This window comes from Lolium perenne, chromosome 1, assembly GCF_019359855.2.
Source record: "Lolium perenne isolate Kyuss_39 chromosome 1, Kyuss_2.0, whole genome shotgun sequence".
In the NCBI taxonomy this organism is placed as follows: domain Eukaryota; kingdom Viridiplantae; phylum Streptophyta; class Magnoliopsida; order Poales; family Poaceae; genus Lolium; species Lolium perenne.
Window position 1 is genome coordinate 226,635,760 of NC_067244.2, and position 12,233 is coordinate 226,647,992.

Consider the following 12,233-nt stretch of genomic DNA (forward strand, 5'->3'; position numbering starts at 1 on the left):
TTGGTAAAGTTTTGGTCTTTTATTAAATGTAAAAAGACCAAAATACCCTGGACTCATATTGGGCCCAGCCCAATAACCTAACCCGGGGACGGCCCAATAAGGCTGGCCCCCTTTTGGGTTCGGTGGCGCCGAAGCGGCCCACCTCACTCACTCTCACTCGGCCCTCTCACTCACTCGACCTAACCCTAATCTCTCGGCGACTCCGTGGCGATGGCGTCGCCGCCATGGCCGCCGCCTCGCTGCTCCGGCCATCGCCGGCCTCCTCCGCCGTAGCCGTCTACCGCTCTGAACCGCCGCGAGACGATCTATCGATCCGTCCGCGTGGTTTCCTCGATTGCTTCTTCTCTGGCGAATCGCCTCCCTGCGGATCTCGTGGAGAATCGCCTCGGGCGATTGGGAATCTCCGACGAGCTCTCGCCCTCGCCGTCGACGTGTGCGCCTCCGAGACCGACCTGGCGCGGTGCTGCTCGCAGCGCACGTGCCGTCGTCTCCATCTGTGCTTCTTGTGGTGGTGTTCGTCGGCGTAATGCCGGCGACTTCCTGGCTTTGCAGCCTGCTATGGCCGCGCGGGCACCGCCTCGCCATGCCATAGCTTCGCCTCCGTGCGCGGGTAAGGTCTTCTGCTCCTCCTCCTTCTCTTACGTGCGCCTCCTTGCCACTGTTCTTCTTCCTCCTCATGCTCTGTTGCTCTCTGGTGGTCTGTGATCACGCGAGCCATGCTATTGCTGCGCAATCTTCTGTGCCTCGGTTATCGCACGCTCGGGGTCAAATTACCGATTCTTGATCTTTGGCACATGTCGATTTGCTTGCTATTTATGCTGTGCTTAATTCTCTGTTGCTCCTAGCATGCTCTGTACTTGCCATGCTCTCTTGTGCTTGCTCAAGAGCTATCTATGCCATGCTATGATTGGTTATGACTTGCTTATGCTTACTTGGTCTATCATGCTTGCTTGGCTAGGTGTATTTGTGATGCATCGGTGACACTTGTGTGTGTGCCGGTGGTGCACGTGATACGCTTCGGTGCTTCCTATGCAAGCCAATGATCCTTTGGATCATTTCTTGCTTGTTGGCTAACCTCTCTGTGTAACTTGGCTTGCTATGATTGATCCATTTGATCAATTGATTGTCGATGATTGTTCTTGGCTAACACTATGGCTATATGATTCACTTATCTGGTGATCTTGATGCTCAAGCATCACTTTGTCTGTTGCTTACTTGTCTTGTTGCTTATTTCTAGCTATCTAGACTTGCTCTAGTGGCTATGAATTAAGTTGTATTGCTTAACAGGTATCTTTCTTGTCATGCTTAGCATGGATCTGTGATAAATTCATGCTTGGATTACTTAATTATGATGAACTGCTTGTGCGGTGATGATTTAAATGACTTGCTTGTATATGAATTTCTTGTTCATGATTCTTTTACAAGCAATTAAAGTCTGAATCCATTCTTTGGATAGTGATGTGATCTATTTGGCTTTCTTTTAATTGGTGCTAAGTGTGATGTGACCTCGGTAGCCTTGCTCTTGTTGGTTGCTCACCTAGTTGGTTGGATCTTGTTGGCTACTCATCTTTGCTTGCATATTTGGGGCTCATAGTAACTATGAATGCCCATATGCTTGCTGTGAAGAAATCTAGGGTTTACGATGGTTGCATGCTTAGGATTTTCTGTAGTCTTAGCTGCTAATCCTTGCTATCTCTTGGTGCTATCTGTGCATGTGATCTTGCTAGTGTGTGCATCTGTGCATGATTTCTAGCTTACATTGCACATGATCTGTATCTGGATGGTTTCTATCTTAGTAGCTTTTGGTAGCGGTAATCCTTGGTGAAAACCAAGTGATGATCTACCCATATGAGCATCTTGCTCATCCCATGCTTATGCATATGATGGATTAGATCCATTGGATCTTTTCCAGGAACTAGGTATACCTTGTTCCAGCTCCTAGAAAGAAATGTTTTGTTGATGCAGACTTGGGTTTGTTCACAGCCCTTCACCTCCAGATCTTGGATGATCTTCTAGGTCACCATGATTTACGGTGGCTTAAGTGGTTGTGTGTGTTGGTTGTTCTTGCTCAAGAAGCTGGATGAAGCTGAGCTTGTTCTTGCTTCACCCTTACCTGGTGAATCTTTATCTGGTCGACTGGTTATGATTTCTAGGGTTTGTGCCCCTTTTATATGAACCCTGCTTCTATCCTTGCATTGACACACAAGCCTGGCTTGCTTGGTGACTATCTTTGTTGCATGGCCTTCTTTGTTGCTGCCTAGCACACTTGAGCGGTGGGCTCTCATAGTCTGATCCTTGCGCCCCTGGTGTGTGCTGAGGTTTGGTCTGCTGCTGCCCTGATCTTGTGCTAGCCCTGGTTTTGGACCTGCACATGTGTGTGGTGACGATTTGCACCTTTGTCCAAACTGAATATTGTGTTATTTGCTAACTGTCCAAACTGAACCTTGTGTTAACACTTATATTCTGGCTAGTGTTGGTGTTTTATTATTGCAGGTTTGTGAAGATGGACATGGCCAGAAGATATACTTCAAGTCATATAGTCTAGTTTTAGTTTAGGAATAATAATGTAATCTTCATTTTCATTTCTGTTTATTATTCATCAATTTTTGTATCAAGAATATTGTAAAGACTTTGTAATCTGTGTTGTGATATCAATAAAGCCCAAGTTTTTGTTTATGAGCTTTTGATTTATGTAATATTTATATTCTGGAATGAATATTGTATTTATGATTCCCTTTGAAATTCAAAGTGATTTGAATTCCTAAATTGTGTTTTAAATTATGAATTCCATTTTATATTGTTCAATGTTTATTGTTAAATGTTTTAACACTTGTCAAATGAAATCAATTCCCCAAATCAACAAGATACAAAAGAGATCATGTCGAAATTTCCCTAACTCACATTGCCTAACCCTAAGTGCAAAATGAGAGAGAACCTCGATCCCTCTTAGGTTTAGTTGCAATAAGGCGCGAAAAATTTCCCCCGTTTTGCGATGAAATGCACATCCCATTTCTAAATCTACCCTTCGTTGTTCCTATGTTCTGGGTTATTACAGTTAGAGCATTGCATAATGTTAGAGAAGAACATTGGGCCGCTAACTAAAGCCATGATCCATGGTGGAAGTTTCAGTTTTGGACAAATATCCTCAATCTCATATGAGAAAATTAATTGTTGCTACATGCTTATGCATAAAAGAGGAGTCCATTATCTGTTGTCTATGTTGTCCCGGTATGGATGTCTAAGTTGAGAATAATCAATAGCGAGAAATCCGATGCGAGCTTTCTCCTTAGACCTTTGTACAGGCGGCATAGAGGTACCCCTTTGTGACACTTGGTTAAAACATATGTATTGCGATGATAATCCAGGTAATCCGAGCTAATTAGGACAAGGTGCGGGCACTATTAGTATACTATGCATGAGGCTTGCAACTTGTAAGATATAATTTACATGATACATATGCTTTATTACTACCGTTGACAAAATTGTTTCTTGTTTTCAAAATCAAAGCTCTAGCACAAATATAGCAATCGATACTTTCCTCTGCGAAGGGCCATTCTTTTACTTTTATTGTTGAGTCAGTTCACCTATTTCTCTCCATCCCAAGAAGCAAACACTTGTGTGAACTGTGCATTGATTCCTACATACTTGCATATTGCACTTATTATACTACTCTATGTTGACAATATCCATGAGATATACATGTTACAAGTTGAAAGCAACCGCTGAAACTTAATCTTCCTTTGTGTTGCTTCAATACCTTTACTTTGAATTATTGCTTTATGAGTTAACTCTTATGCAAGACTTATTGATGCTTGTCTTGAAAGTACTATTCATGAAAAGTCTTTGCTTTATGATTCAGTTGTTTACTCATGTCATTTACATTGTTTTGATCGCTGCATTCATTACATATGCTTACAATAGTATGATCAAGTTTATGATGGCATGTCACTCCAGAAATTATCTTTGTTTATCGTTTACCTACTCGGGACGAGCAGGAACTAAGCTTGGGGATGCTGATACGTCTCCGACGTATCGATAATTTCTTATGTTCCATGCCACATTATTGATGATATCTACATGTTTTATGCACACTTTATGTCATAATTATGCGTTTTCTGGAACTAACCTATTGACGAGATGCCGAAAGGCCAGTTGCTGTTTTCTGCTGTTTTTGGTTTCAGAAATCCTAGTAAAGAAATATTCTCGGAATCAGACGAAATCAACGCCGAAGATCTTAGAATCCACGGAAGTATCCAGAACACCCGAGAGTCGCCAGAGGAGGGGCACAGGCCCACCAGACCATAGGCCGGCGCGGCCAAGGGGGGGCCCGCGCCCCCCTATAGTGTCGGCGCCCCTTCGACCTCCTGACGCCGCCTCTTCGCCTATAAGAAGCCCCTCGACCTAAAACCTCGATACGAAAAAGCCACGGTACGAGAAACCTTCCAGAGCCGCCGCCATCGCGAAGCCAAGATCTGGGGGACAGGAGTCTCTGTTCCGGCACGCTGCCGGGACGGGGAAGTGCCCCCGGAAGGCTCCTCCATCGACACCACCGCCATCTCCATCAACGCTGCTGTCTCCCATGAGGAGGGAGTAGTTCTCCATCGAGGCTCGGGGCTGTACCGGTAGCTATGTGGTTCATCTCTCTCCCTATGTACTTCAATACAATAATCTCATGAGCTGCCTTACATGATTGAGATTCATATGATGATGCTTGTAATCTAGATGTCGTTATGCTAGTCAAGTGAATTTTACTTATGTGATCTCCGGAGACTCCTTGTCCCACGTGTGTAAAGGTGACAGTGTGTGCACCGTGTGGGTCTCTTAGGCTATATTTCACAGAATACTTATTCACTGTTATGAATGGCATAGTGAAGTGCTTATTTATATCTCTTTATGATTGCAATGTGTTTTGTATCACAATTTATCTATGTGCTACTCTAGTGATGTTATTAAAGTAGTTTATTCCTCCTGCACGGTGTAATGGTGACAGTGTGTGCATCCGTGTTAGTACTTGGCGTAGGCTATGATTATGATCTCTTGTAGATTATGAAGTTAACTATTGCTATGATAGTATTGATGTGATCTATTCCTCCTTTCGTAGCGTGAAGGTGACAGTGTGCATGCTACATTAGTACTTGGTTTAGTTGTGTTGATCTATCTTACACTCTAAGGTTATTTAAATATGAACATTGAATATTGTGGAGCTTGTTAACTCCGGCATTGAGGGTTCGTGTAATCCTACACAGTTAGTGGTGTTCATCATCCAACAAGAGGGTGTAGAGTATGCATTTATCTATTCTGTTATGTGATCAAAGTTGAGAGTGTCCACTAGTGAAAGTATGATCCCTAGGCCTTGTTCCTAAATACTGCTATCGCTGCTTGTTTACTGTTTTACTGTATCTGTACTACCTGCAATATTACCACCATCAACTACACGCCAGCAAGCACTTTTCTGGCGCCGTTGCTACTGCTACTATTTATTCATACCACCTGTATTTCACTATCTCTTCGCCGAACTAGTGCACCTATTGTATTAGGTGTGTTGGGGACACAAGAGACTTCTTGCTTTGTGGTTGCAGGGTTGCATGAGAGGGATATCTTTGACCTCTTCCTCCCTGAGATCGATAAACCTTGGGTGATCCACTTAAGGGAAACTTGCTGCTGTTCTACAAACCTCTGCTCTTGGAGGCCCAACACTGTCTACAAGAATAGAAGCACCCGTAGACATCAAGGCCACCCGCGGCGGCGCGGCATTGCCGCAACCGCCGCCGCTGCTGCTCGAGCCGAAGCCCGAGTCCTCGGAGGAGGACCCCAACCACCGCGCCGCGCTGCTCATCTCGGCGGCAGAGGACAATGCAAAATGGCCGCACCTCCATGCGGCCATTCGCAACTCCGAGATGGAGGAAGCGGCCCGGCGGGAGGTGGAGGAAGCCGAGGCCTGGGAGCTGTACGCCCAGGCCCGCCAGGCGCGACGGGAGGAGGAGGAAGCGGCGCGGCGGGAGGAGACCAGGCGCCGCGTGGAGGAGGAGCGGCGCGAGGAGCAGCGTCAGCAGGAGGCGAGGCGCCGCGCGGAGGAGTGATGGCGTGTATTTCACACGTTCGTTGGGCAACCCCAAGAGGAAGGTATGATGCGCACAGCAGCAAGTTTTCCCTCAGAAAGAAACCAAGGTTTATCGAACCAGGAGGAGCCAAGAAGCACGTTGAAGGTTGATGGCGGCGGGATGTAGTGCGGCGCAACACCAGAGATTCCGGCGCCAACGTGGAACCTGCACAACACAACCAAAGTACTTTGCCCCAACGAAACAGTGAGGTTGTCAATCTCACCGGCTTGCTGTAACAAAGGATTAACCGTATTGTGTGGAAGATGATTGTTTGCAGAAAACAAGAGAAACGATATTGCAGTAGATTGTATTTCAGTAAAGAGAATTGGACCGGGGTCCACAGTTCACTAGAGGTGTCTCTCCCATAAGACGAACAGCATGTTGGGTGAACAAATTACAGTTGGGCAATTGACAAATAAAGAGAGCATGACCATGCACATACATATCATGATGAGTATAGTGAGATTTAATTGGGCATTACGACAAAGTACATAGACCGTCATCCAACTGCATCTATGCCTAAAAAGTCCACCTTCAGGTTATCATCCGAACCCCCTCCAGTATTAAGTTGCTAACAACAGACAATTGCATTAAGTATTGCGCGTAATGTAACTAGTGACTACATCCTTGAACATAGCACTAATGTTTTATCCCTAGTGGCAACAGCACATCCATAACCTTAGTGGTTCTTGTCACTCCTCCAGGTTCACAGAGGCATGAACCCACTATCGAGCATAAATACTCCCTCTTGGAGTTACTAGCATCAACTTGGCCAGAGCATCTACTAATAACGGAGAGCATGCAAGATCATAAACAACACATAAGCATAGCTTTGATAATCAACATAACAAGTATTCTCTATTCATCGGATCCCAACAAACGCAACATATAGAATTACAGATAGATGATCTTGATCATGTTAGGCAGCTCACAAGATCCGACAATGATAGCACAATGGGGAGAAGACAACCATCTAGCTACTGCTATGGACCCATAGTCCAGGGGTAGACTACTCACACATCACACCGGAGGCGACCATGGCGGCGTAGAGTCCTCCGGGAGATGATTCCCCTCTTCGGCGAGGTGCCGGAGGCGATCTCTGGATCCCCGAGATGGGATCGGCGGCGGCGGCGTCTCCGGAAGGTTTTCCGTATCGTGGTTCTCGATGCTGGGGTTTCGTCACGGAGACTTTTTATAGGCGAAAGGGCAGGTCAAGAGGCGGCACGGGGGCCCCACACCACAGGGCCGCGCGGCCAAGGGGGGGGCCGCGCCACCCTAGGGTGTGGCCCCTCCGTGGCCCCTCTTCGTCTCTCCTTCGGACTTCTGGAAGCTTCGTGAGAAAATAGGCCCCTGGGCTTTGATTTCGTCCAATTCCGAGAATATTTCCTTACTAGGATTTCTGAAACCAAAAACAGCAATAAAAAGCGGCACTTCGGCATCTTGTTAATAGGTTAGTTCCAGAAAATGCACGAATATGACATAAAGTGTGCATAAAACATGTAGATAACATCAATAATGTGGCATGGAACATAAGAAATTATCGATACGTCGGAGACGTATCAGCATCCCCAAGCTTAGTTCTGCTCGTCGGCGAGGTAAAACGATAACACGAGATAATTTCTGAGTGACATGCCATCATAATCTTGATCATACTATTTGTAAAGCATATGTAGTGAATGCAGCGATCAAAACAATGTATATGACATGAGTAAACAAGTGAATCATATAGCAAAGACTTTTCATGAATAGCACTTCAAGACAAGCATCAATAAGTCTTGCATAAGAGTTAACTCATAAAGCAATAATTCAAAGTAAAGGTATTGAAGCAACACAAAAGAAGATTAAGTTTCAGCGGTTGCTTTCAACTTGTAACATGTATATCTCATGGATATTGTCAACATAGAGTAATATAATAAGTGCAATAAGCAAGTATGTAGGAATCAATGCATAGTTCACACAAGTGTTTGCTTCTTGAGGTGGAGAGAAATAGGTGAACTGACTCAACATTGAAAGCAAAAGAATGGTCCTCCATAGAGGAAAAGCATCGATTGCTATATTTGTGCTAGAGCTTTGATTTTGAAAACATGAAACAATTTTGTCAACGGTAGTAATAAAGCATATGTATCATGTAAATTATATCTTACAAGTTGCAAGCCTCATGCATAGTATACTAATAGTGCCCGCACCTTGTCCTAATTAGCTTGGACTACCGGATCATCACAATGCATTGTTTTTACCAAGTGTCACAAAGGGGTACCTCTATGCCGCCTGTACAAAGGTCTAAGGAGAAAGCTCGCATTGGATTTCTCGCTATTGATTATTCTTCAACTTAGACATCCATACCGGGACAACATAGACAACAGATAATGGACTCCTCTTTTATGCATAAGCATATAACAACAATTAATAATTTTCTCATTTGAGATTTGAGGAGTGTTGTCCAAAACTGAAACTTCCACCATGGAACATGGCTTTAGTTAGCGGCCCAATGTTCTTCTCTAACATATGCATGCTTAACCCTATGGTGGTAGATCTCTCTTACTTCAGACAAGACGAACATGCATAGCAACTCACATGAAATTCAACAAAGAGTAGTTGATGGCGTCCCCAGTAAACATGGTTATCGCACAACAAGCAACTTAATAAGAGATAAAGTGCATAATTACATATTCAATACCACAATAGTTTAAAGCTATCTGTCCCATGAGCTATATATTGCAAAGGTGAATGATGGAATTTTAAAGGTAGCACTCAAGCAATTTACTTTGGAATGGCGGAAAATACCATGTAGTAGGTAGGTATGGTGGACACAAATGGCATAGTGGTTGGCTCAAGTATTTTGGATGCATGAGAAGTATTCCCTCTCGATACAAGGTTTAGGCTAGCAAGGCTTATTTGAAACAAACACAAGGATGAACCGGTGCAGCAAAACTCACATAAAAGACATATTGAAAACATTATAAGACTCTACACCGTCTTCCTTGTTGTTCAAACTCAATACTAGAAATTATCTAGACCTTAGAGAAACCAAATATGCAAACCAAATTTTAGCATGCTCTATGTATTTCTTCATTAATGGGTGCAAAGCATATGATGCAAGAGCTTAATCATGAGCACAACAATTGCCAAGTATCACATTACCCAAGACATTTATAGCAATTACTACATGTATCATTTTCCAATTCCAACCATATAACAATTTAACGAAGGAGAAACTTCGCCATGAATACTATGAGTAGAAACCAAGGACATACTTGTCCATATGCAACAGCGGAGCGTGTCTCTCTCCCACACAATGAATGCTAGGATCCATTTTATTCAAACAAAACAAAAAACAAAAACAAACCGACGCTCCAAGAAAAAGCACATAAGATGTGATGGAATAAAAATATAGTTTCAGGGGAGGAACCTGATAATGTTGTCGATGAAGAAGGGGATGCCTTGGGCATCCCCAAGCTTAGACGCTTGAGTCTTCTTGATATATGCAGGGGTGAACCACCGGGTGCATCCCCAAGCTTAGAGCTTTCACTCTCCTTGATCATGTTGCATCATACTCCTCTCTTGATCCTTGAAAACTTCCTCCACACCAAACTCGAAACAACTCATTAGAGGGTTAGTGCACATTATAAATTGACATATTCAGAGGTGACACAATCATTCTTAACACTTCTGGACATTGCATAATGCTACTGGACATTAGTGGATCAAAGAAATTCATCCAACATAGCGAAAGAGGCAATGCGAAATAAAAGGCAGAATCTGTCAAAACAGAACAGTTCGTATTGACGAATTTTAAAATGGCACCAGACTTGCTCAAATGAAAATGCTCAAATTGAATGAAAGTTGCGTACATATCTGAGGATCATGCACGTAAATTGGCTTAATTTTCTGAGTTACCTACAGGGAGGTGGACCCAGATTCGTGACAGCAAAGAAATCTGGAACTGTGCAGTAATCCAAATCTAGTACTTACTTTTCTATCAACGGCTTAACTTGGCACAACAAAACACAAAACTAAGATAAGGAGAGGTTGCTACAGTAGTAAACAACTTCCAAGACACAAAATAAAAACAAAGTACTGTAGGTAAAAACATGGGTTGTCTCCCATAAGCACTTTTCTTTAACGCCTTTCAGCTAGGCGCAGAAAGTGTGTATCAAGTATTATCGAAGAGTGGTGCATCGGCATTCTTACCAGAGGTGTTGCTCTTACCTTTCTTACTCTTATTCCTACTCTTTGGTCTAGGGAATACATGACCGCATCCGGGTGTAGAGGTAAAATTTAGAGTGCCTTTCCCAACATCTATGACTGCTCCCATGAGTTTCATCAGGGATCTTCCAAGTGTGATTTGTCCTGTCCCTACACATTCAATAACAAGATAATCAGTGGATACCGTCATTCCAAGAAAGGTTGTAAAAACACCTTCAGCTATACCCATAGGAATTACAACAGAGTTATCCGCAAGAGTTATTTCTTCTCCCCCTTCAGTAAGTCCCCAAAGTGTCAATGATTTATAAATTTTTTCAGGCATGAGGCAAAACTCGGACATAATATCACAACGAGCAGGAAAAGTTTCACCACCAATAGTAATTTTAACAGTAGGCACCCACATTGAAGGTTCAAAGCTTATTGGGACATAATCATAATATTCGCGAATTCGATTATACACTTCTTTTAAACAGGATATATTTGTTTCAATAGTGTCCAATCTACTATTCATACTAGCATGAGATGGATCAAAATTATTATCGGAGCTAAATGATGTAATCAATTTTCTTATAGCATTAAAAGCTTGATCCCCATCACAATGAAGGAAATCTCCTCCCACTACAGCATCTAGGGCATATCTATAGCGAAGAATAAGCCCGAAATAGAAATTACTAAGAAGCAAACTTAAGGTCATTTTAGGTTCAGTTTTACTATAAGCATCAAAAATTCTAGACCATGCTTCTTTAAAATTCTCTTCTCCTCCTTGTTTAAAGGTGAAGATTGATTCCTCAGGTGATAGAGTAACAACTACGGGACTAGACATTATAATAAGGTAAATGCAAGTAAACTAATTTTTTTTTTTCGTGTTTTTGATATAGCAAACAAGATAACAAATAAAGTAAAACTAGCAACTAATTTTTGTATTTTGATTTAGTGCAGCAAACAAAGTAGTAAATAAAACTAAGCAAGACAAAAACAAAGTAAAGAGATTGAGAAGTGGAGACTCCCCTTGCAGCGTGTCTTGATCTCCCCGGCAACGGCGCCTTAAAATATGCTTGATGGCGTGTATTTCACACGTTCGTTGGGCAACCCCAAGAGGAAGGTATGATGCGCAGCAGCAAGTTTTCCCTCGAAAAGAAACCAAGGTTTATCGAACCAGGAGGAGCCAAGAAGCACGTTGAAGGTTGATGGCGGCGGGATGTAGTGCGAGCGCAACACCGGAGATTCCGGCGCCAACGTGGAACACTGCACAACACAACCAAAGTACTTTGCCCCAACGAAACAGTGAGGTTGTCAATCTCACCGGCTTGCTGTAACAAAGGATTAACCGTATTGTGTGGAAGATGATTGTTTGCAGAAAACAGTAGAACAGTATTGCAGTAGATTGTATTTCAGTAAAGAGAATTGGACCGGGGTCCACAGTTCACTAGAGGTGTCTCTCCCATAAGACGAACAGCATGTTGGGTGAACAAATTACAGTTGGGCAATTGACAAATAAAGAGAGCATGACCATGCACATACATATCATGATGAGTATAGTGAGATTTAATTGGGCATTACGACAAAGTACATAGACCGTCATCCAACCGCATCTATGCCTAAAAAGTCCACCTTCAGGTTATCATCCGAACCCCTCCAGGTATTAAGTTGCTAACAACAGACAATTGCATTAAGTATTGCGCGTAATGTAACTAGTGACTACATCCTTGAACATAGCACTAATGTTTTATCCCTAGTGGCAACAGCACATCCATAACCTTAGTGGTTCTTGTCACTCCTCCGCATTCACAGAGGCATGAACCCACTATCGAGCATAAATACTCCCTCTTGGAGTTACTAGCATCAACTTGGCCAGAGCATCTACTAATAACGGAGAGCATGCAAGATCATAAACAACACATAAGCATAGCTTTGATAATCAACATA